The 27,050-nt window shown below is 41.7% G+C and overlaps 1 long non-coding RNA gene across 1 annotated transcript; it reads left to right on the plus strand.

The window, feature by feature from the left end:
- The first annotated feature begins 344 nt into the window (after window positions 1-344).
- LOC122456819 lies at window positions 345-19,163 on the plus strand. The gene is made up of 3 exons (XR_006275905.1): window positions 345-369; window positions 2,665-2,820; window positions 18,996-19,163. It is a non-coding gene; the product is annotated as an uncharacterized LOC122456819 (long non-coding RNA).
- Window positions 19,164-27,050: the final 7,887 nt, after the last annotated feature.

Consider the following 27,050-nt stretch of genomic DNA (forward strand, 5'->3'; position numbering starts at 1 on the left):
TGTTTCCTAGGATCAGCCTAGGAATGTGCAGTCATGAGTATCTAAACCAGAAAAGCTTTAGCACTCTCCATTCAGGGAGTGGAAGAGAACAAGAGCCTTGTTAATTACCTGATCAACAGCAGTTACTCAACACCCCTTGAGCAGCAAAGGCTAGATATTCACAGGATTGTTCACAATCAATTTGTAGTAAACAAATTGCAATAGAATGGTCATGTTTTGAATATGAATACATCTAAGGAAAATGTGTTCCCTTAGTGCATATGCCAAATAAAGGGGTAAAAGGCTAAGGATGGGATTTTTAATAGCAGAGAGAATTGGCCTAATTATGTGCCATGATTTCAAGGGGAATATAATTAGGTCAACTGTAAGGTGATGACAGGTTTCAGAGTAGCAGCCCTGTTAGTCTGTATTCGCAAAAAGAAAAGGAGTACTTGTGGCACCTTAGAGACTAACAAATTTATTTGAGCATAAGCTTTCGTGAGCTACAGCTCCCTTCATCAGATGCATTTGGTGGAAAATACAATGGGGAGATTTATATACACACACAGAGAACATGAAATAATGAGTTTTATCATACACACTGTAAGGAGAGTGATCACTTAAGATGAGCCATCACCAGCAGCAGGGGGGGGGGAGGAGAAGGAGGAAAACCTTTCATGGTGACAAGCAAGGTAGGCCATTTCCAGCAGTTAACAAGAACATCTGAGGAACAGTGGGGGGTGGGGTGGGGAGGAGAAATAACATGGGGAAATAGTTTTACTTTGTGTAATGACTCATCCATTCCCAGTCTCTATTCAAGCCTAAGTTTATTGTATCCAGTTTGCAAATTAATTCCAATTCAGCAGTCTCTCGTTGGAGTCTGTTTTTGAAGTTTTTTTGTTGAAGGATAGCCGCTCTCAGGTCTGTAATCGAGTGACCAAAGAGAATGAAGTGTTCTCCAATTGGTTTTTGAATGTGTTAATTCTTGACATCTGATTTGTATCCATTTATTCTTTTACGTAGAGACTGTCCAGTTTGACCAATGTACATGGCAGAGGGGCATTGCTGGCACATGATGGCATATATCACATTGGTAGATGCGCAGGTGAACGAGCCTCTGATAGTGTGGCTGATGTGCTTAGGCCGTATGATGGTGTCCCCGAATAGATATGTGGACAGAGTTGGCAATGGCCTTTGTTGCAAGGACAGGTTCCTGGGTTAGTGGTTCTGTTGTGTGGTGTGTGGTTGCTGGTGAGTATTTGCTTCAGGTTGGGGGGCTGTCTGTAAGCAAGGACTGGCCTGTCTCCCAAGATCTGTGAGAGTGATGGGTCATCCTTCAGGATAGGTTGTAGATCCTTGATGATGCATTGGAGAGGTTTTAGTTGGGGGCTGAAGGTGATGGCTTGTGGCGTTCTGTTATTTTCTTTGTTGGACCTGTTCTGTAGTTGGTGTCTTCTGGGTACTCTTCTGGCTCTGTCAATCTGTTTCTTCACTTCAGCAGGTGGGTATTGTAGTTGTAAGAATGCATGATAGAGATCTTGTAGGTGTTTGTCTCTGTCTGAGGGGTTGGAGCAAATGTGGTTATATCGTAGAGCTTGGCTGTAGACAATGGATCGTGTGGTGTGATCTGGATGAAAGCTAGAAGCATGTAGGTAGGAATAGCGGTCAGTAGGTTTCCAATATAGGGTGGTGTTTATGTGACCATCGTGTATTAGCACCGTAGTGTCCAGAAAGTGGATCTCTTGTGTGGACTGGTCTAGGCTGAGGTTGATGGTGGGATGGAAATTGTTGAAATCATGGTGAAATTCCTCAAGGGCTTCTTTTCCATGGGTCCAGATGATGAAGATCTCATCAATGTAGCGCAAGTAGAGTAGGGGCGTTAGAGGACGAGAGCTGAGGAAGCATTGTTCTAAGTCAGCCATAAAAATGTTGGCATATTGTGGGGCCATGCGGGTACTCATCGCAGTGCCGCTGATTTGAAGGTATACATTGTCCCCAAATGTGAAATAGTTATGGGTGAAGACAAAGTCACAAAGTTCATCCACCAGGTTAGCCGTGACATTATCGGGGATACTGTTCCTGACGGCTTGTAGTCCATCTTTGTGTGGAATGAAGGTGTAGAGGGCTTCTACATCCATAGTGGCTAGGATGGTGTTTTTAGGAAGATCACTAATGGATTGTAGTTTCCTCAGGAAGTCAGTGGTGTCTCGAAGATAGCTGGGAGTGCTGGTAACGTAGGGTGTGAGGAGGGAGTCTACAGAGCCAGACAATCCTGCTGTCAGGGTGCCAATGTCTGAGATGATGGGGCATCCAAGATTTCCAGGTTTCTGGATCTTGGGTAGCAGATAGAATACCCCAGGTCGGGATTCTAGGGGTGTGTTTGTGTGGAGTTGTTCTTGTGCTTTTTCAGGGAGTTTCTTGAGCAAATGCTGTAGTTTCTTTTGGTAACTCTCAGTGGGATCAGAGGGTAATGGGTTGTAGAAAGTGGTGGAGAGCTGCCTAGTAGCCTCTTGTTCATATTCCGACCTATTCATGATGATGACAGCACCTCCTTTGTCAGCCTTTTTGATTATGATGTCAGAGTTGTTTCTGAGACTGTGGATGGCATTGTGTTCTGCACAGCTGAGGTTATGGGGCAAGTGATGCTGCTTTTCCACAATTTCAGCCCGTGCATGTCGGCGGAAGATGATGAGTTATCATTGAACTAGAGCCTGATTAAGCCACATGCATTGATGAGTCATTTCTGTGCTAGGCTCTAGCCAGTCCCCAAGCCAAGAGCTGGTCTAGTGATTCTCAGGGCAGGTGTCTAAGCCTCAAAGGCGAAACAGGAGGTTGTTACAGGTGAAATAAAATAGTGTGGGAAAGCATCTTGCTTTTTGGTCTGGTAGCTGCATTCTAATGCTTATGGTGTATGTATAATAAATATGTTTGTGTGTTGTGTGAAAAAGTACTTCCTCTTATCTTGTTTGTATTAAACTTGCTGCCTATTAAATTCATTGGGTAATTAATTTTTGTGATTTTTTTTAGATGGTGGGAAGGCATAAATAACATTTCTCCATTCACTTTCTGCACTCCATTCATGATTTTATAGACCTCTATCATATCTGCCCATAATCATTTCTTTCCTAAACGGAACAGTCTTAACCTTTTTAGTCTAGCCTTGTATGGAAGCCAGTCCATTTCCTTCATCAGCTTTTTTGCCCTTCTCTGAACCTTTACCAGTTGTGTTATATCTTTCTAGAGATGCAGTGACCAGAACTGCAGAACCGTATTCAAAGGGTGGACACACCATGGATTTATATAGTGACATGATGATATTTTCTGTTTTATTTTCTCTCTCTTTGCTAATAGTTCCTAACAATCTGTTAGCCTTTTAAACTGCTGCTTCCCGTTGAGCTGAAATTTTTAGAGAACTATCCAGGGTGACTCTAGGATCTCTTTCTTGAGTGGTAACAGCTAATTTAGAACCCATTATTATATATGTGTATTTGGATGGTTTTTTCCAGTGTCCATTACTTTACTCTCATCAGTGTTAAATTTCATCTGCCATTTTGTTGCTCTTACATGGCAGGTGAGGTAATGTCTTTTATTAGACCAACTTCTGAGCTACAATGAGCTCTTCCTCAGTTTATGATTTTTCCTCTGTAGTTCTCGCAGTCAGCTCTGGACTTAACTGTCTTGAACAACTTTGTATTGTCTCCAAACTTGTCGTCTGATAAATGTGAGAGTTCATGGGTGAAAAACTTGATGGTTACAAGAGGGGAGTTTTTCCCAGCTAAGCATTAAGAAACTTCTGAGGTTTATAGACCTGAGTATGGCAGAATGTCCTGATGGAATGGCTGCATATGCAGATTAGCACATTTGTCTAAGTTGCTGACAGTGCAAGACTGACTTACAAAGAAAGAAATAACCTTGAACTTGTAAGTCATTTGTAAATGGACTGACAGGTCCCATTCCATCATGTAGCATTGCACAAAGCCACATTACTATTATTAAGGAAACATATAGGCTCATTCTTTGCACAGTGTGCATGCTTATCTGTGCCTGAGTCAAATGTTGGCTTTGTTGCCAATGGATTTACTCACAATTTAGTCTTTGAGTAAATCCTTCGGTCTCTGTGTGTTTCTCATGTCCAGTGAAAACAGGAATACGTTTTCAGGTGCATAAGCATCCTCTCAGAGTGTATATATATGAGTGGGAGCTTGTAGCCGGTTGGTGTTTGCTTTTCGTTTTTTTGAGGGCTGGGGTGCTTAAAATGAAAAAGTCAGTGTATGGTGAAAGAAACTAAATTAGAGAGGAATCATGTTACTATGCAAATGAGATGATATCATGTTAGTATGGGAATGAATATGCTAATATATATGTTCTCTATCTTAGATATTTATATGGCCCCCATCACTATAGTAAGCACCATACAATCTTGAATGTATTGATCCTCACAACATGTCTGTGGGGCAGAGCAGTGCTATTACCCTCATTTTACAGATGGGGAGCTAAGGCTTAGATAGACTGTGACTTGCCCAAGATCACACAGGAAGTCTGTGGCACAGCAAGGAAGTGAACTCAAGTTGCTCATTCCCTAAGCTAGTCCCTTCACCACTGCACCCATCATAGGTGCCAACTTGTAGTTGTTTCGTGGAATGCAAGAGGTTCTGTGGGGGGAGGAGCAAGGACATGGCACGCTTGGGGAAGGGGTGGAATGGGGCTGGAAGAGGTGGGCGGGGCCGGGGCAGGAGTGGGAAGAGGTGGGTGGGGTCTTGGGGGAAGGGGTGGAATGGGGGTGGGGCCTGGGGCAGACCCAGGGGTCGAGCACCCCCCTGACACATTGGAAAGTTGGCACCTGTGGCACTCATCTTTCCTCTCCAGACTTGAGCATGCTCCGTATGAACCAAACATTTCCAGAAGCCTGAGGAGACTGAATTTTAACCATGGTTTTGCAATTAATAAGAGGTCTTGTGCACCTCCTCCAGCCATCCTGCTGCCTGAATACTAGAGCTCCTGTATTTTGTGGGCTAAGCAATTAAGTAGATAATGGGCCTGAACCTAGATTCCTTATAGGAGTAAAATCCAAGTCAATGGGAATTTTGCCTGCATATGAATTATAGGATTAGACCACGAAGAGGGGGAACATCTCAAAGACAACTCTACCAAGCACCTTATTAGCATGAGCCATGCAGCCATGTTAATACTGACTCCTCCCTCTTTTCTTTTTTCCTTTCCCTTCTCCTCCTGCACTATCCTTCTCCCCCCTACCCCCAGATTTGGATGAATTTGGTACCTTTTTAATAATGCTGTTTTCTCTGGTTTTAAATGATGGGTTCTTATGCATATTGCATCTTAACAGTGCCAGGCTTTGAACATTTGGGGGGGGGGTAGGGAAACATTAAATAATGGTCTAATTAAGGCAAGCTTAAAAAATGAAAACCCATATTTAAGGTCCGTTAGGGAAGGATTATCAAAAGCACTCAGCATCAGCCCAGCTCTAGTCAGCTGGCATCTTACCTCCCATCCAAAAGAGACATTAGTCAATGTTTATGGGTTGTAGACTTGTCCCTGGCTGCTATTAGCCATTATCCCAAGTGGAATTCCCCTCTTGATAGAAAGGCCCACAAAAGGCCTGCACCATACTGAACCCCGTAGTTTTCTTGTGCAGGAGCTTAGGGCACTGCTGAAGTAGCCACACAAGTAGGGTGAATACGAGAATGGGTCTCTGTATGCTGGGGACTGGCTCCATGAGGGCTCAGAATATAACAACACTGGGGAAGGGACTACTGGATCTGGATTATACGAATCCAGTGGCTAGCAGCCCTTGAAGTGGGGCAGTGTCTACTATTCTAGTCCATAAACTAGAACAGTTGCCTCAGTATCTTTCTCTTGTAATAAAGATGCTTCAAGGGATTTTTCTCTCTAGGAGCTTTTCACAGTGAGGGTGGACGCCTCTGTTCTTTCAGATGTGCCAGCTCAGAGATGTGGCCCAAATCAAACCCCTGGTTCCGAGCACATTTAAACTCTGTAGTAAGTAATCATTGCTGTCCACTCTCCATGCAAGTACATCATAAGAGAGCCATAGGAATCTCTCTGTTTGCAGTGTTCAGATGAAGCGTTTGTTCGAATCAATGCCAGGCAATGCTTGTCTCATATCTAGAGTCTGATTGGGTATCCTCAAGCCAAATCCTAACTTGTCTATTGTTCTGTTTTTCATAATAGTTCAGTCCTCTTTCCATCTCTAGCACAGAACTGATTTTCTAGGTTGAGCTGGAATCATGTGCACGTGGTCTAGTTCTATGGTGGTGATGTCAATATCAGTTTAAATTGGGGGGATATCCCCATAATGCTGTGCCACTGAGTCTAGAAACTCTTTGAAGCATTAGCGTTCATCAGATTTGAATAGCTCTTGGACTTCAGTTGCATAGTCTGCCATGCACTTCGGGACATGGATGTATGCCACAAAACCTAGGGCCTACTCCTATTGATTTCAGTGGAAGCAGAATCTAATATTTGAAAGAATCAGCATCAGTAACAAGGAGGGAGCCTGCTGGCTTCTGCCACCATCTGAACTTTTGGGTGCTATATAGAGAGGGGCTCCAGATCCGGCTTTCAAACACTTTATAATGAAGGGACTCTTTTGGAGAAGGAGGTGTCTTGATGTTTGTCTGCCTCTTATTGAACAAACTCTGAATCCTTGGTGGTTTGCCCATTCCTATCACTTTCCCTCAGCTATGACAGGAAATATCCAGCCCTTGAGCCTCTCTGAAATGTTAAAAAGAAAAACAGACAATGGCTTTGACTATCAAATACCAAATGAACGTGGAGTTGAGGCTTGATCAGTGATGTTGGATAATGAAGGGAGATAAATGTCTCACCACACTTCTCAATCATCCACGGGAATCTGAAGTTGCAGAATGTAGATCCTGTAGCTGCTTCAGCTATGATCAATGGGGGTTTTGTACAGCCGTTAGTCCCTGCCTCGTTGAAACAGGGGAGATGAAGCAATTATTAAACATGCTTGAGCTCCAAGACTGAAGAGAAATTTGACTTTTTGTAAATCAGTCTCATAGAGTACGCTTAAAAACTTGGCTAGTTGCACCTAGCTAATCTGTACATCCCATAACTTGCCTACATGAAATGAGTCTCCCCCTACTTCCCAGAGTAGACTAAATAGATAGAGACAGTCTGACCTCATTTATTTGTTTATGTGTCCCCCTGGTCCCTGGATCAAGTTTCTAAAGCGTAACTCTAGTCACCCAGCTGTGTTCTGAGCACCTATGCCATAAATTAAAATCACAGCATAAGGAAAAAGATCTACTCATAAATATCTCCACCTCAGCTCATACTCTCCCCAACAGTCTTAGAGAAGAGAGACATAAGATGGGCTTTGCAGCATGTCTGGAAGATTGTCAAATTTGGGCTCTGGCTGACCAAAGAGAGCAGTGAGTTCTGCAGTAGAAGACTCCCCAAGCAAAGAATACCCTATCTCCTTATTTGTATCTCCCCGTTCAGTGCCTCAACTGAGATCAGCTATGGCAGTCTGTCACAAGGAGAGAGGCAGTTTCTCAGGTTCCAAAGCACTTAGGGCTTTATTAAAGCATTATTACTTTTGCAAAATATCTGAGACCACTTACTAGAATACTGACATAATTAACACTTAGCTGCTCTCATCAAATCAATGACAACGATGCCCTTTGAGGCACCATCAGTGCATTTCTTAGATTTGTTTGCTAAATCATAACATTCAGTAACTTGCAATGGATTTCTTCATCACTAGTGGTAATCAAGGAGGTTCTGTATGTTTGATTTTAAAAAGAAATAATAAAAAAATAAAGCAACCCAGAAAAGGGCTCCTTCTGTGTCTATAATATTAGAGGAAGGATTCCTCTTCCTGACACTGGTGCATCAAAATAACTGCAGTCATCAGTTGTCAATTAGTTATTGCAGTTATTTTATTTACTGGCTTTTAAAGGGCACATCAATCTTGGCTGTATGTTGCAGCATGATACATTCTATTGCTGTAATGTATGTAAAATGCATTATTTACCAGTAAGCAATACATTGTTTACTGCTGGAGTAGGTTTTTGTCTCCAGTGTACAATATCCTGTAGTGATCTCCATCAGGAAGGGAGAGCTGAGACTGAGGGTAAATGGCTTGTATAACAATATTACTCCTGCATATCTCTATCACCCTCCATGACAGAATCAGAGTGAATAGACATTAATTCATGAAACCTGCATTAAATGTAGTAATCCTCTACAAATGTTTGCTCTCACAAGGCCCCAGGTGAACTAGGTAAGTACTATTCCTGCTCAACTGATGGGAGATTGAGGTGAACAGAAGTGAAAGCCAACATTTTTAAACATCTACTAATTACAATTTTCTCCACTTTTGGCTGTCAGAAGGATGCTCTTCAGAGACCCTGTGTGGCTGCTGTTGCCTTCCGATATTGTCTTCATCCAAAATGAGTGGACTCCTTTGGAAACCTTTGCCCAAGATGAGACAGCATGTCTGAGGAGAACTGGAAATCTAGCACATTCTGTCTGACTCCCAGTTCAGCGTGTCAAACCCTAGATTTTGCTGATTTATCCAATGCCTCAAGTGGAATTGATATCAGAGCCAGGATTAGAATTCAGGAGTTTCTGGCACTCCTACTTACGAACACGCTCCTTTCTCTTTACCATATGAGAGAACCTCATTGGTCATAATATCAACACACCCATTATGAAGCACTAAGAATTATAACTTAGAAGTTATAAGAAGTAAAAAGTATACTGTGTTGAAGACATATGGTATGAGAATCCCCTCAATACCACATCGTCCATTTATGCCAACTTTTTTGATTCAGTCTCTTCATATACCTTTAAGGCTGTTGCTAGTCCTACCACACACTGCTGGATAACAGGCTCTCATGTCAGTGGTGAAAACTACTCGGTTCCAAAAAGACAATTCCAGCTTTACAACCAGAACAAAAAGGTTTGGATAAGCCATAAATTTATCCATATTTGGAATTCCCATTGCTTCATCATGAGCAGCTTTACAAATCTCTTTCTCCTTTTCAGTTGTGCCTTGCCTAAGATGCTAACTAAAGACACATGGGTCCATTGGATGTGCATTATTAATACTGAAGACTGATGTGAAATTTTTAGGTCTGTTGAACACTGAATTTTGACAATAGAGTTTGAGAGAAATTATTCAGACCAGGTGTTTCTGTAATTGCAATGCATTTGGGGAAATTAAAAACGCTGAATGGATCCCAAGTTCACCCTTTCATCTGAGCGATGGGGCAATTTAGCATAAGTACACAAAGCAGAAGGCTCAATAAGGTTTGATAGATGGCTTTGGAGCTCTTAGAAGGTGTTGATTACACTCTCTGGACCTCTTTATCGTTTGTTTGCTTTTGCTTTGGCATTTACACATAGTATGTTGATATAAAGAGATGAACCAAGCCATTGAAACTGAAATGAGTTCATGGGGCCAGAAGTCCGGCACCTGGGTTCTGTTCCTTGCTCTGCCACTGCCTTTTGTGTGGTCTTTAGCAAGTCACTTGACATCTCTATACCTTAAATTATCTATCCTGTAAAATGGTTAATAATGAGGCCTGTAGCCAACTAAGCCAAAGTGGGAGAGGATGTGAGACAATTGGAAGAGAACACACTAAGGCCCAGATCCTTAAACATATTTAGGCATCTCACTCCCATCTAAATCAATTGGAGTGAGGTGACTAGGTGTCTTTGAGGAACTGGGCTTAAATGACAGGATGTTTAATGGCCTCCTCTTCAGGGTAACTGAACCACCAAATGTCACTTTGTGGATTTGGGATGTTATGCCAAAAGTGTCAGTGCCCACTTAGCATTCAGAGGAGTTTAATTTGTTCAGCTATAAGTAGCATGAGACTATTTTTTTAACTGGAAGGCTTACATTTTTTTAATGTAAGCCCATGAGCTTCCTGTTGACCTGAGTTATCTCATATAACAGTACTGCACAAGGACTTTTATTCCATACTGCTTTGAAATGACATATTCATTACTTGGCTTGTGTGTATGACTGGGGACCCATTGTTAGCGGTAGAGAAAATTGGTACTGTACAGAAACTTCACTGTTCCAAGGAAAGACACTTTTGGTCTTTATTTATTTATTTATTTAATTTAATTTAATTTAATTTAATTTTATTTTTGTATTTATGAAAGCTGTAGCAGAAAACATTGTCTCTCTTGTGGTGTTTTCAACTGACAGCCACATCTGGGTCATTCTGATAGAATATTACTTTTCTGTTGCTTGTCACCTGTTTTATACAGTCACCCTCATTTTAAACCCAGTTAACATATATGTAGTTCTTGTGTTTATCATTTGCAATTAATATTTGAAAGGGCGAGAAAATAATCCGTAGAGATGTGTTTGCAGATGGTTAATAAAGATTGCAAAGCCTTTCAAAGTTCAGTGAATCAGACTGCAGGTTTTACAAGTTAGCAACAAGGACACATGGTCCTTTCTAGCAGTACATGAAAAGGAGTTCAGTGCTGCCAGTACAGATTTGGAGTGTCTTTGAGTCTTACTTAAGTACCAGTTAATTTAGTGAAGTAGTATACAAGAAATTCTTGCTACTCGACTATTTGGAACTCAAATTAAAAGGTGTTTTTCCCTATTTCTGAAAGATTGAGTGATAAAGTTGCTGTCATAAAACCTATGACTAAATACAACGAAATGATTTTTTTTAAAGTGAATAAAAAAAAGTCAACCTCTGCTTTTACTCCTGAAATCACGTTCACATCATGTGTGAAATTCCCTCCCTGACAGAGGGCCAACACACCTATGCACCATTAAGCCCACTCTTGATGGCTTGAAGGGTGCACATTATTTGTACTGGCCTTTCTTTCTGTGACTTCAACAACAGTCCATCCACTTATGTCTGGGCTGAATGTAGATTTGAGAGAATACAAAAAATCTGTTAATTATACATTGCTTTGCCTCTGACCTCACCACAGCACGTCCACTGCCATTTGATGTCACCACTGAATTTGGCACATTAATCATAGTAATACGTGGCATCTCTTCATATGACCAAAGACTTCAGGACCAATCGATAGGTACAGATATAGCTAGAGAAAGTAGATAAAGATTCTAAAAACCACAACAACCTTCCCTCATAAAGGGGGAAATGACAGAGACTGCATGAATCCATTTGGGGGATTTCACTATTGCTCTTGATTTTAAATGGAAGGTGCTTAAATACTATAGTGATATTATAATACCCTAAATAGAGTAGTAACAGTGACAGCCTGTTATAAAGCATGACACAGCAGTAAAACTTCAGTAAATACATTTATAGACTGATATTTATTGGGGAAAAAATATGCAGGCCTGGTTACCCATAAAAATAAACATTCTCTCATCATTTTGAACATTTTTCCTACTGTTCCATAATGAGGCAAAGAACAACATTTTAATTGCAATATGTTTACTAATAATATCCAGATTTCCTTAATAGCTTTCCTCGTCCATTTTACTGTTTCAATAAATTTTCTATAGCTCACCATGGATACTGCCACTTGATCTTTATACAACTTCTCTTGTATAACTTGAGTATAAGAGAAGGAGCTAGAATCAATTTGTGTAGCTCTAACCTGATAAAATTGAAAAGCCAGTAAAGCTATATATCTAATTGAAAGAGTGACATGCCGGGAGCATGTTAGAGGCTTGTACAAGATCTTTCTGTGTAATCCATCACATCCACTCTAGTTCTTCAATTAGCATTAGTGCAAGAGTATGGAAAACGTATCTGCTGGGCTTTGGAGACTGCAAAATGAGGAGCCTATAAAAATACAAAGATCAATTCCAGAAATGGTAGAACTCTGTGCATCATCATCAGTAAGAGCACCATGGAATACATGTAATCTTACAGAAGAGCTTTGACTAGGAATCTTGAAGCTGTAGCAGAGGATAATTCTGCATACAATCAAAGGGTGCAGTAGATAACCCAGAAACTTAATTGCAACATTATCTATAACTGTACAATTATATTGAAGAGAAAAAGCAATTTATTGAAATTTTAGGGCCAAAATCTGTGCTGTTTTTTTTTTAATTTAATTAAAAAAATTGAGCACAACCACCATGTTGATGACAGTGAGCTTTTGGTCAATTAAGGACTTAGTAATTCACTTCAATCAACTTTGAGAATCCTTTTACACTTTCAAGTGGCTAACTGTCGTGTGCAAGGGAATAAAACTTCCTATTTATGAACAAAGTCTCCTCTCACTTCCACTTATGCAACTCCATTGACTTCAGTGGAGTTCCCCCAGTAACATGAAAGAAGAATTTTCCCCATGCATGTTTAATGAGGAGGACATTTTAAATGTTTCCTGTTCTGATTCTGTTCTTCTCTGGCCTCAGAGAGGGAGCCCTCTGAGGCTAGTTATTGTTCTCCTTGCCATTTTTGCATGGACAAAACCATCCTCTAATCCAAAAACTTTAATGCTTCATTTAATTGACCTCAAATTATTTTGATACACTGCTATTTCTTCTACCTAGGCTAGTGAGGCTGTAAATAAAGAAATCGGAATAAGCAGCATGATGGATTATAGGCATCAAGAAGATCAAACTAGTGTTCAGACACTATGGTGATGGGCACTAGTATAAGAACCTAGATGGTACAAGTATCAGGCTGGTTTTTCTGTTATAACACATGCTTTTAGTCTACCTTATTGAAAGATACTACAGTTCTCTTTCCCAGTGACAGCTAGTGAAACTGACTTACTGTAATGTCAGAAAGCCCGCTATTTGTCTTAACAATGGCATTTGGAACATAGCCCTATTGCAAGGATCCAGCAGGCTGGAGCATCATCTCATTAAGCCAGGCTTATTTCTGTATAATCCAAAGCAAAATCTCTCTGAAGGATTTCCTGTCTGTGTTCCCCTGGCTCCCTGCACTCATGTCCATTGCCTTTAAGAACTATCAAGCATGTCACCTTTTCTTTGCAGCTTTCATTGTATAACAATGGATTTAGTGAGAGAACAGTTATTGACGCAGAGGGACATGCCAAAGTGTTATGAGACATCCAAAGTGATCACTGCCTTCAAAGCATGCTTCTGAATGCCATCACAACTGCAGGAGTCACTACAGCTCAGTCTTCCATTGTTCTCCCAATTTCACTCAAGTGAGGAACAGAAGTAGTAATGCCATTGTGACAGGTTCCCCCCAGGGTGCCACCTATCACGGGGAAACCACTCAGCCCCCTGACCCAGCAGCCTGGGCTCCCTTTCACATTGCACTGCTGTGTCAAGCTGTCACTCCGCTCCTTTTTTGGGTGTGTGTGCGGGGGGAGAGAGGATCCAGCTCTCCTGCAGCTGGGCTTTATCTCTAATTGGGCTTGGCCCACTCTCCAGGTGCAAGCAGGCAGGTTAAGTAGTCCCTCATGTCCATATTAGCCCTTTCATGACATTGTCTCATGATCAGGAGAGAGCTGCCTAGTTGAATGCTATAGTCCTTGGCCTCCTGGACAGCCGGCCCATACAAGCTGCTAAGAGGAAAGATGATCTCATGCCTTAGGTACTGGTCTGGGAGTCAGGAGATCTGGATTCATTCCTTGGCTCAGCCATAGACTTGCTGGGTAACCGCAGGTAAACCCTGTGTTATCGCTCTGCTTCAGTTCCCCATCTGAAAATGGAGATAATAATGCCCTTCCTCAATCATGAATGACTGAGGAGTTCACATCCTAGGGTGTCAGGAGAGAGAGAGAGTGTGTGTGTGTGTGTGTGTGTGTGGGGCGGGTGTTTAGAAACCTAAGATCTACATTAAGAATAACAGCTCTGTGAAGCCTTGTGCCGGCTTCCTGAAGTGGTTGAATTCTCCTCTTGAGAAACAAGGGAAGAACACACAGAAGAAGCAAGCCAGCTGGCACCTTCACTTTCCTAGCAGCCATGATGGTATTTATGATGGAACAGGAACGTCTCTGAGGGCACGTCTCCAGGTACTGGAGCTCAATGCTGTGGCGATCTATGCGCCGGGGGTCGATTTAGCAGGTCTAGTGAAGACCTGCTAAATCAATCGTAGGTCACTCTCCCATCAACTCTACTACTCCACTGGAGCGAGAAGCATAAGGTAAGTAGACGGGAGAATGTCTCCCGTCGACTCAGCACGGTGTTAATACTGCGGTAAATCAACCTAAGCTATGCGGACTCCGGCTACGGTATTCACGCCAACTTACCCCCCGTAGTGTCGACAAGGCCTAAGAAGTCATTCCACTGGCAAGCTCCTGCAACCAGAATCTGTCAGGACCCCAGAATCGATGAACGGAGGTGAAACTAAGGAAAACTGCGCCTTTCGACAGACAAAAATTACACAGCAGATAAATTAGGTGCTTAAGACTGTGGCAAATTTGTAACTTTTACATTGGCTTCCTACCTGTCTAGCTTGCAGGAAAAGAGCAAATTGATAGGCAAAAAGCAAGGTGGGAATATAAAAAGTAAAACAAGAAGCTGAGGGATGCGGTTATTATAAGAATCAGAGTAAAATAAAAATAGGAAAAAATGCTGTAAGATATAAAAGGAACATATAAATGGGGTGAAGCGGAATCACAAGGGAAAAGCAACTCTGGAAGCCAAAAATGCTTCCCTTATTGCCAGCACGTCTCTACTGTTTTAAACTTTAGTTCTGACAGGTTTTTATTCTAACCTTGATCTTTTGATGCTATATGGGAGTATGCTGTCTCTCTCGGTTGTTTCCATAGCACTGATTGCTGTAGTAGCTAAAGAGATACTTCCGCCATAAGAATATGCTTTACTTGAAGTCCTTACCTTGAAGTTGATTTTAATGGGGCTGCACACATGTGTAAGGTTAAGTATGTACTTTGCTGGATTAGGGTCTAAGTATGTGACCTCAATGCCTACCTGAAATTTGGACTATGTTCCAAAAGAATGAATATAACAAATAAAAACTAACTCAGAACATCATGGGATAATACTACTCATCAAATCCTGTAGCGCATGGTGTAGATCCTTATCTGGTATAAATTGTCATAGCTCTATTGACTTAAATAGGCTGAGGATCTGCCCTCTTTCTGGCAAAAAGTCCCCTAGCTTCAGTGGGGAATCTTGACTGAGGAAAGTATGTGTATGAATTTCATGATCTGGCCATGTAACAAATTGTTGGAGTCTGTATGCTGTATGAAATGCAATCGCAATGCCTTACAATAAACTCTCATCCATCAAATAAGGAAAGGCCTAATCCAAAACTCATTGTGATGACTTCAGTGGGCTTTGGATCATGTCCTAAAGAAACTAACTAGATAAATGTGTACCCTGAATGAGGAAAGGGGGACAAGATCTAGGCTATGTCTATACTGGCAATTGAATGACAAAACTTTTGTCTTTCAGAGGTGTTAACCCCCCTCTTTCCTCTTCCCCTCCCGCCGAAAGACAAAAGTTTTGCCGTGGCAAGTGCCAGTGTGAACAGCGCATTGTTGGCAGGAGTGCTCTCCCGTCGACAACACGAACACCGCTCATTGGTGTAGAAGTGTTTTGTTGGCAGGAGAGCCAACAAACAGCAGCTACACTGTGTGACTTTTAGCAGCACGGTTGTGGTGACACAGCTATGTCCCTAAAAGCTATGTAGTATAGACATAGTCCTACAAGGAACAAAAAAAATGAAATCATTGTACACACTGCTTTAATCTAGTTAGTTTGGGTACCAGTAGCAGTACAGTCATGGCAGCATGGGTTCAGCCCTGACTGTGCAAACCCACCTGGGATTCTAATATTTACTCAGATGGGCTTATTCTAGCCCTTTGTGTTGCCATGGTTTCACTGCTATTGGTACCCAAACTAGGTAGATTGCAGCTCATGTAGACGTTGCTTTAATTACCCCCATCTCCAGCCCTCCCCCCTGATTGCCCTGTAGACACTGATGATGGCATCTGTTGCAAGCCTTTACAAATCTCTTTGCTCTGCACTAATGCTATTGCACATTGTTACACCTGAACTGAACCTGACTTCTGAAATGCATATGGGAAGACTGAGCATATCATGGAACAATGTTAGGATGCCAATGAAACTCCGGTCATAAAATGCAAATATACCATGATGCTCCCAGTTCATTCCTGCTGCTTTCAGCTAATGAGAAAATTTTTTACCCTTGGTTCTTTCTGTGCAGTACCTGCTGAGTATTTCATTGGACAGGAGGGTTATTTCTGTACTAACTTGCAACAATCAAACTCAAGGTTGTTCTGTTCTCTTTCAATATAAGATTATAGTAGCAAGAGCTGGGGAAATATAATGCACATTTAACAGGATGAATCTCTGGTGCAACTTGTTGACGTCAGCTGAATTACAACAAAGACAAATTTAGCTCATTGTTTACAATTACAGAAGGCTGCATTGTAACAAATTGGAATCCATGGTATATTTTCCCAAGGGTTCTTACAGATGTATGCAAACCTGCTTAACAAACAGTGACTTAATGTTATGAAAAATAGATTTGTTTCTGGAACATCAAAACCATCAAGTTCTATGAATCTGGTGTTCAAAGCAGGTTCCTATCGCTGTCACTCCCTCCCCCCGACTCCTTCATATTACTGCATTCATATGATCTTGCCTTGTTTGTACAGCACCCCACACTTGGTCCAATTAAAAAGGGTTATAAGCAAATAAAAGTGAAAATGCATCTAAAAGTCTAAAACTTAATCTAGCAAGATACGGGCTTTGGTCAAGATGGTTTCTAACCTATACTCAGTTTCCAGAGACTTCAGCCCCCTCCCTTCTTAGCTGAAGAACCCATCTTTCTCAGCTTGCAAGAGCTCTGTTCCCTTTTGTCTGTCTAATGATGGATGCCAAAGATGGCTTTTGTCTTTGCTTATATCTTCCAAAGTTCAATGGTTTGTTTCAAGAGGCAGGATGACATTATGCTCTTTCCCCCTTATTGAGGGCTTTCCATTCCATTGCATGTAAATGAAGCTTCCATTGTTTTGAATCCACCATAGTTAATTTATATAGGAGACAGGTAGATAGCTGCCTTCTTGCCTGTTTGGGAGGGAACCTGTTTCTTCCTGTTTGGCCACAACATTTAAAACAATATCATGAAGTAGGGGGGCTGGAAGTATCGATATTAGTGTTAATAGTATATTTCACTGTGATATTAATCAACAATGTGTCATTTGCTTTCAGAAAACACCTCACATGATACATTCTTATAATATAGTAATATTGTATACAAACAGTTGATTCAATTGCCTATCACTTGAGGTTCAGCCCCTGGTCTTTATAGCCCAGTAAACCTTTGAAATGGATTCTTCTGAGGGTTACCCCTCAAAGTAAAGTTTATTCATGCTGTGAGGAAGGTGACATGGAGTCTGGTGGTGAAGGAAGCTCCGTGATCTATCTTCCTCTGGTGCTATTTGCTGAAATACAAATTGTTCTGTTTCCTGCTCTCTTCTCCTCCTGCTGTTGTCTTGATGGTCCTGTTCACTGCTTATATGCAAATTGAGGTAGACACCCAGTTCTTTGTTTAACAACTCCCCTGACACACCTGGTGGTTGCACATTTTAGTCATAATTCCAGCATATATTCATAACTCTTTGTACACATCATGTACAGACCTCATGCAAGAATATTAACGATCTGTTAATTTGTTTTCAGATGATGCCTCAAAAAGGCAGGTTTGTACAAAGATTATTACAGTCAAGTGTAGGCTATGAATACCGGGCTTCTTAGTGCCGCAAGAGCTTAGCACACACCCCTGTCATCAGCATCTCCCATTGGCTAGCTCAGGCCGCTCCTCGCATAGCATGCTGACTAGGTGGACTGCATTCTAAGGTGCCTATTGCTACCCGTTCATTGTTTAGATGCCTACCTCAGCGTTGTGGATCGCAGTGTTGGTCCTATGATTTCCTAGGTGCTGAATTTTGCAAACCCTAAATCCCTGTGGATCTGGGCCTCATTGCATATGAAGGTGCTATGTGTGGGGGTGACTATGCAGAAGTAGGGGGACTGGAACAATTTGTATAGTGGCGGGGAGGGTGCTAAGAGCCATTGTACCAAACTGTAAACCCTGGATATGATGGAAACCACTTCAAGCCAGGGGTGCAACGGCACCCCCAGCACCCTTAATTCTAGCACCTATGCACAGAAATTTCTCTTCTCCTCTTCATGCATAGAAACAACACCACAACACCAGCAAGTACTGTGCTATTGGGATGGACACAACACAGCAGGCTTTACTCACTTTAAGTAGAACCCCACTCTGGCCTCAATCCTGCATGGCACTTACCATCATCATCCCAAATGAAGTCAGTGGAAGTGGCTGGCACTCGGCATCTCACAGGATTTAGCCCTCTGCCAATAGTCCCCTTAACTTAAATAAGACCACTTCAGAGTATCACCTTACTCCAGCATGAGTAAAGGTGTTGTCCTATGGCACTAGGTTTTTGAGTTTTCAAGCCTGCTCCCAAGCATTCTGCCTGCTGAGTTATGCTCATGTCTGTTATTTCCAGTGATTAACCAACCTCCTTAATATGCAACTTATGCGAGCACTGATTAGCAGTTTTAGAGGTATTGACTAGCTGAAACATATAAAGTAGAACTAGGCTTCCAGCAGTGAGCAGGTCTTTAAAAATATTGCAGAATAATTCTTCTGCAACCTTCTCGGTTTGTACAAGCAAAACTGAGATTATTGTACCACTCACTTGTTGCAACTGTCCTATTATGAATATTCTGATCACTCCCATGAAAACCACACTGCTATGTATATTAAAGTACAATACTATTAATACGGTATGTTTGTTTTAAAAACAATACAATAACAATAACTGTATTTTCATTTTTAATTAGCAATTTTTGTTGCAGAAAGCTGTAAAATACCAGGAGTCTGGGCATCACTTCAACACAACCATAAAGTACACTGCAGTGCCTGGATCCATATTGCTGTGAATGAATCAAAAGTGTAAATCAAACCTTTTATATCCCTGTGCGGTATCTAAGTTTAAATTAGTAATGGGCCGGCAGGTAATTTGCTTCTCTTCTTATTTTTGTTTGTCAGATCAATGATGGGAGAATGAACACTTCCATGAATCATTTGCTGTCCATTTGGGATGTAACAGTGGGCATGGATCTGATACCCAAGTCCATCCAATAGTCATTTTAGGGTTTTTGACTAGAGGCTGGCATACATACCTGGACGAGGAATATGCAAAGAAATATACTATGTGGAAAGGCAAGTGCTCCTTTTTTTTTTTTATATTGCTGCTTTTACATGTGTTTCTCATACCTTAATACTTTGCATTTGCCCAGTGGTTTTTATAGGAAACTGTCCAAGAACTTTACAGGTGTTGAATATTGAAGCCATGTAACATCAGTGGGAGACAATAGGAATGATCACCCCCATTTTTACAGATATGTAAAAATATTCAGAGGGTTTGAGTGACTTCAGTGGGAGCTGCTAGGTTGTCAGCACTTCTGAAAACCAGGCCAGTGGCAACTGGGCCTCTGTTAGTCACCCTAGCTAGGACAACTGATGCCTACATGTGGACTGAGGAGTCTGGCTTTAAGCATCCATTTAAAAATACAATCTTGGTTTGAAATCTTTGTTGAGTGGTGGTTTACATTTCATAGATCAAGGAATTTTAAATCCAAAAGGAGTTATTATCATCATCCAGTCCAGTGATTCTCAAACTTTTGTACTGGTGACCCCTTTCACATAGCAAGCCTCTGAGTGGAACCCCCCCCCTTATATTATTAAAAACATGTTTTAATCTATTTAACACTATTATAAATGCTAGATGCAAAGCGGGGTTTGGGGTGGAGGCTGACAGCTCGTGACCCCCTATGTAAGAACCTCATGACCCCCTGAGGGGCCACAACCCCCAGTTTGAGAACCCCTGATCTAGTCTGACCTGTTACCATACAATGTGACTTGCACCCATGTTCCTACCAGTCTCAAACCCCACAAAGCAGATGGAATTGTACAAATGTCCAAGCTGCACCCACAGTCCAATTATATAACAAAACACACTGGGAGATCAAAGTAAAACAACAGCGTTATGTTATAGTGTGGGGGTAACCACAAGTATGGGAGAATGGCTACCGCTGCAGGGGGAAGTGGGCAAGGCAGGAAAGAGATGCTTTTGTCCAGCTCCCGTTTCTTTTTAGGGGTGTCACTGCACCACTTCATCAGCCAATTGTGGTCAGCATTGGGACTGGCTCTGTTAGCTGTTTTAACTGATCATGGCAGTTGCTTATGTGGCTGTGGCAGGTTCCCTAGCCTTCGCCGCCTTCCAACCGAGCCAAGGGGGTTGCCTCATATTGAGAGAAAAGGGTAACAGTAGACAAAAAACAGACCACAAAACATCTGAGGCAGAGGTATGCTGCTGTCCACAAATCTGGTCAGGCCCCCTGGCTGAAAGCCCACCAGATTGCTGTGAGGAGGCCCAGTTGCTGGATCCCCAGATGTGTTAAGCCTGTGTAGTTTGAACAGCGCTCAGGTTCTATCTCTGTCTTGGGATCCCTAGGCATACACTCACGGTGAAGTTTGTCTAACGCCCCATCTTCAGAGCTGTGACCATGTGCCCAGCCCCTGGCACCAGTGCTGACTTCTCCCTGAATTACATCCTCTCCCAGAATCACACTGAAAGTGTAAGCCTTCTGGTTTGCCTCTTCAAGGGGTAGATGTAGCATAAAACACACACATAGACACTTGGCACAGAAGTCTAACATATTACTGCACTTTACTTAATCACATGAGAAATACACCGATCTATCCATAAACCCTACACACATTTCCTCACTACTCCAGGGCATTCTTAGGACAGGGCCATGTTCCTTTGGGCCCAACCAGACTTGTCCTGCTCCATGGTGTGGCTTGTGTGCTGAAACATGGAGTTGCCTTTCCCTTGGTCAGCTTGTTTCCTCCAACCTTGGCCAGTCCATGCTCTTCTTTCCACACAAACAGAAAAGCTTCAAAAACTGACTCCAACAAGAAACTGCTGAGCTTGAATTAATATGCAAACTAGATACCATTAACTTGGGTTTGAATAGAGACTGGGAGTGGCTGGGTCATTACATATATTGAATCTATTTCCCCATGTTAAGTATCCTCACACCTTCTTGTCAACTGTCTAAATGGGCCATCTTGATTATCGCTACAAAAGTTTTTTTCTCCTGCTGATGATTGCTCATCTTAATTAATTAGCCTCTTACAGTTGGTGTGGCTACTTCTACCTTTTCATGTTCTCTTTATGTGTGTGTATATATATCTATATCTATCTTCTTACTATATGTTCCATTCTATGCATACAATGAAGTGGGCTGTAGCCAGTGGTGAGCTGGAGCTGGTTTGCGCGAACTGGTTGTTAAATCTTGAAGCTGGTTTAGAACCGGTTGTTAAAGGGGTGGGCAAACTCTGGCCCACAGGCCACATAAGCTATGGCTTATCTTAAGTGATCACTCTCCTTACAGTGTGTATGATAAAACCCATTGTTTCATGTTCTCTGTGTGTGTATATCAATCTCCCCTCTGTATTTTCCACCAAATGCATCCGATGAAGTGAGCTGTAGCTCACGAAAGCTTATGCTCTAATAAATTTGTTAGTCTCTAAGGTGCCACAAGTACTCCTTTTCTTTTTCCCTCTTGGATCATTTGTTTCCCCCCACTCAGTAGGGGATGTCACAGCTTCCTCCATTCACAATGTTCCACTTATAGATTGCAGTTAATGTAAACTCTTACAGAGTTGCAGATGGGAAACTAAGCGCATATAATGTTCTGGAAGCTGGATCTCTTCCTACAGGCTCATATAATATCATCCTTGTTTACTCAAGGAAACAGCTGAGTCAAGAATCAATGACATACATTTTTGCAGGCAGATGGAATTTCCCATTAGTGGGTATCTTCCTCACTAGCCATGGATGTATGAAGGAAATAACACAGAGAAGATGCACCTGTACATTATCCAACTGATTTCCAGTTTCCCATGAGCCAACCAATAAATCAGCACAAAAGCTGGTATGATAGCTTGCTTCACGGTGGAGTGTGGGAGCCAAAGCGAAGGAGCAAAGAAAAGGGATTTTTTTTTAAAGGGAAAAACCTGGGGTGGATTTTTGTGAAGATACTTCCACTGGCTCCCTCTGTCTCTGTTGCACAGTATTCTGCCTCCAGAGCCCTTGGGCTGTCTCTGAGCATACTGTAATGTGCGTGAATTGCATGTTTTGGTGGACACATGCGGTTCTCTCTTCTTGCCACTCTGCTGGAACCTGCCAAAAAAGAAATCCATAAATCTGCTAGGGATTCAGTGCGCTATGATAGACAAGAGAAGCAACAGCAATGCAACAAGACCTTATTTCTATATCTCTGGAGTGTGTGGGTGTGCGGGGTGGGTGGACAAATGACATGTCAGAAGATTGCACTGACTTGGGCATTAAATCTTTCTCGTGAAGTGCCTGAGAAGGGCAGAGGATTCATGTTTGTCCATCTAGGCATACTGAGCTCCCCCTCTGAGTGATTGCTGCAGTAGCAGGGGATGCTAATCTGCAAACTTCTTTATGTCACACTAAAGAGAAAAAGTGGACCCAGCATTTTCAGTTCATGATAGGGAACTAGGAGATTTGATGCAGCATAGTGTGAATAGCAGCATTAATCCCATTGCTGCAGTTTCCCTCCCCCCCTCCCCGCTACCATTTGATTCAGACAGAACAAAATCCTGTTTGTTTCATTTTAGTGACTCAGCAGAAACACTTTCTATTGCCACCTTCTGCACAGGGGTTCTTTGTCTGGTGTTCTACTTGACCGAACTTCAAATCTTAAAGGTACAGCTCACCTTAAACTAGTGAATTCCAAATGGTTTTACCTTGAAACCCCAGCTGTGACATAGATTTGTGCTCAGACACCACTGTGCCAGACCTAGGCAATAACAACTTGAATACAATAAATAAGAATCATGAACTCCTACTGAGACCAATGTTCTATCTCTCGGGTGAGATTCTCAAAAGGGTTCACCATTGACCTAACATGGTTGTCACTGGAGTCAATGGGAGCTTTATCCCTGACTTCGCTAGGACCAGAGTTAGGCCAACACTGAGCCCTTTTGTAAAATCCCACTGTGACAGGTTTTCCCCGGGGTGCCACCTGGAACTGGGGTACCACTGAGCTCCCCTGGCCTCTAGCCTGGGCTCCCTCTCACACTGTGCTGCTGTGACAAGTTGCAAACCCATTCAAGCTTGCACTTTCACTAGCATTCACACAGGTAGGGACACACCCAAGTGCAGTTACACACAGGCTGTCTAACCGCCAGCCTCCCAGCATAGGACCCCAGAGCAGTACAGTCATGCCCTGGTCCAAGCTGGCCAGTATATTAATTTAGCACCTGGTCCGCCTCTCACTCCAATGTGAAGAGGACCATGCACACTTGTAGTAACCAAGCTGAGATTTTCCCCAGACACCTTAGTCAAACACACACTGGTTTGGATTTAAAACACAAAATAAGTTTATTAATTACAAAAAGATAGATTTGAAGTGATTATAAGTGATTGCAAACACATCAAAGCAGATTGCCTAGTAAATAAACAAAAGCGCAAACTGAGCTTAACATACTAGATAGGTAGGATATGAATTAGCAAATTCTTATCCTTAGTGATAAACAGGCTGGCAGATTCTTAAGGCACAAGCCGCCTTTGCTTTGCAGCTTGGGTTTCCCAGGTTTTCATAAATAGTACAGAAATCTCTTTAGCCTGGGACCATCACTTCCCCCAGTTCAGTCTTTGTTCCTCAGGTGTTTCCAGGTGTGTTGTTGTAGGAAGTGTGAGGTCCCCAATAATGTAATTTCCCCCTTTTATATCTTCTTCCCACTTGCTGGAAAACTCTTTTGCTGTGACCTGGGTCAAACAGTTCCCGTTGTGTAGTGCTCTCTCTGAGAGGTTTCTATTGTACACAATTCCTGGGGTAATCCTTGTGTGCATTTCCTCAATAAGCCATTTACACTGTTTGGCCTTTTAACTGTTGTACCTGAAAGATTGCTCGTGGGTATTTTCACCCTCACAACATGTTTCAGTAACAAATACCTAGTCAAACTTCATAACTTCACATACGACAGTAGCGCATACAATCCAATGAGATATTACTGTCTATCAGATCAAGACTTTTAGAATGATACCTCACAAGGCATACTTTGTGCAAAACATATCCTAATTATATGGCAGCAGTGAATAAAGGTGTGTGAGAATGTCACACACATCTCTTTGCTTTTATACTGCACTCATCCCCATGCTCTCCTAGGCTAGTTGGAGAGTGCTGTGAACCACAGCAGCCATTTAATGGGTGGGGTTAACACCAACATGATTTAGGAGCACAAGTTCCATTGAAAGCCAATGGGACTTATGCTCCTAAATCACTCAGGTACTTTGAAAAATCCCACTCTTAGAGTGGATATTTATTTGAGTTTTTAACTGGTAACAAAAAATCAATCCAGGTGACTGGAATCTGTTTGGGACTTGTAGCTTGCATGGATCTAGTTTTTGGATAGTGAGCTTAGTGCTCTTGTTGATCTATTAAAAGCCACAGAAGTCTTGGCAGTGTAAGGAGGACAGAATTGTGCCCACTGTATCCTCCAGAAGATGTGAGAATGAGAAAGAAAGCAGTTTTATGCTTTTTTAGAATAACGGAGTTTAAAAACTGACTGAAGAAGCCTATGGAAGGTAGAGCCCTGTGGAAAATGAAGTTGTAGAAAGGTTCCATTTATACTCTAATGGAACATTTGAAAAGAAAGAAATTTTAACTGGATAAAAAAATCAGTTTCTCTAGTATAATACAAGAAACGCAATCTAAGTGTTACTGTTAACCAAAGATATGTTAAATATGTGGCAAAATAGATATGGATTTTATAAGCTTTCTGTTTCAAGTGTAAGTACAAATGACTTTAAGCAGTAGTAATGGGAAAAGAGTGTGACGCTCTCAGATATGTTTAATTTGGGCTGCTCTTCCCTCCACCCCAAGCAGACCAAGAATGTCAGCTGTAACCTCTTTCCTTCACTGAATATGAAACCTGTAAGATGCATGAGTTTTTCGGCGGTCTTCCAATTATTCTCTCTTTGTCCTTTTACAGAAATGAATGTTTGATCAGACTTGTACCTTTAGTGAGCTAAAAGAATTTAGTGAATCAAAAGCAAAAAAAAAAAAAAAAAAAGAGGGAGAGAGACTTGATTTGACTCCCCTTTGAAGTCACTAGGAAGACTCAGCTTGATTTCAAAGGAAGTTGGAGTAGGCCCTTAGTCAAGGCCTACAGTTATAGAAAACACAACATTGTCTTGAATGTGTCAGGAGCAATAAAGATCCAAGGGGCATATCTTGGTCCCAGTGAAATCAATGAGAGTGTTGCCATTGGCTTCAGTGGGGTCAGGATTTCAGCTCAGGTGTTCTCAAGTCCCTTTTATTATTTGGGGAGGCGAAAGGGACGGTTGACTGGTAAAATAAGGTTAACCATAAAATAAATAAATAAATAAAAAGATAAAAGGAAGCAACTCAGTCATAACTCTAGCCTGTGGCTGCATGAGGCAGTGCTATGTTTTATTGTTCCAGAATCCAATCTAGAATGTTTGACTATTAAATTTAAATTTGACAAATCCATAGCAGAATACATAACTGACAATTGAAGCCTCAGTAATTAATGATGTCAATTTAAGGGATATATTTTTCTTAATTAACCTCTTTTGCTTACTCCTACTCAAAGCAGTTATGTATAATTAACATACACAAGGAGTAGCTTTCTGAAGGATTTAATTAATTGAAATCTACCAAGAGGTAAATAAAAAAACACAGTTAAAATAAACAACACATTTAATTTTGTTTCTCTGTCTGCAAAAGGCTTCAGTCTGATCCATTACTTTTAAATGGTTGATGTTCTAAAGGGGCCGTGTGCAAACAGTGAAATTAAGTCATATGGTGGCTGGAATTAAAACAAAATTCTCTTGGGTTGGAGGTACCTGACCTGAGCATTTAGAAAATCCAAGCCAAGTAACAGTTCCAATATATTGCCATGACAAAGCATAGATGGTAGTGAGATACTTGGTCCCTTTGGGGGCAACTGGATCATTTTGGGAATAACTGCCTGTAAATAAAACAGGAGGCTCTATTTTAATAAAGATATCTGAACTTTCAAGCCTAGGGAGAGCCTAGACAGATCAGATGGTAAAATTATATTAAGCATAGGGGAAAAACTGTAGCAGTAGCAGAAATAAATGTGGTTTTTGTAATTGTGCTCAGAGCATCATTAAATTCCCTCCCAATTCACCAACAGTGAAAGCACTTGGGATGTGGTAAATTGTGTACCATGGCTAGATCATCAGCAACACAAGACCAGCTGAGCATATCTGCCACTGGGTGGTTCAACTCATGTTAGAGGGGTAACTGAGCAGCAGAAATCCTGAATAAAGGTCCAGAGTTACACACAGTTGCTGCTCAGAAAGAGCAAGAGTGGTTAACACCTGAGCTGTGCAAAAGGTTTGCTACTGAGAGCACAGCTGGTGAATTAGAGCTTTCAATAATCAATGCTTTGCATTGGCTACTACATTTCATGGGAGATCTCAAAACACTTTCCCATTAATTAAACCTTGCAATACCACCAGAGAGGCAAGCAGGTAGGCGTCAATTTGTCAGACAAGTTTATAGGTGAGGAAACAGAGGCACCCAGAGGTTGAATGACTCACTCAAGGTTACACAGGGAGCCAGACTCCGAACTCATGAGTATTTAGTGTTTGTAAAGCATTTGAAATTCCTAGGATGAAGGTTCAAAACACTATGTTTAAAAGTGTCAAACCTGGGTGCCCCTCCTGCCTTCATAATAAGGCCTTTGAGGGCAGCGAAGGAAGTGTAGTTCAGAAAGATCATCAGTTTGGGCCAATGTCAGTGAGCAATGCTTTTTTCCCCAAACCCATCCATCAGCACTTTGAAAAATAATTCATCCCACTCTATGGTGCACCCTCCACCCCAGCTGTCACCTAGGTTCCCACTGAGCAAAACCTTAGCAGACTGACTCACATCTAGTGGGAGCAATTGTAATGATTAGAAGGAAGCCTCAGATCAGAATACAGTAACCCTAACCCAAGACGCATCC

The sequence above is a fragment of the Dermochelys coriacea genome, chromosome 15 (genome assembly GCF_009764565.3).
Source record: "Dermochelys coriacea isolate rDerCor1 chromosome 15, rDerCor1.pri.v4, whole genome shotgun sequence".
In the NCBI taxonomy this organism is placed as follows: Eukaryota; Metazoa; Chordata; order Testudines; family Dermochelyidae; genus Dermochelys; species Dermochelys coriacea.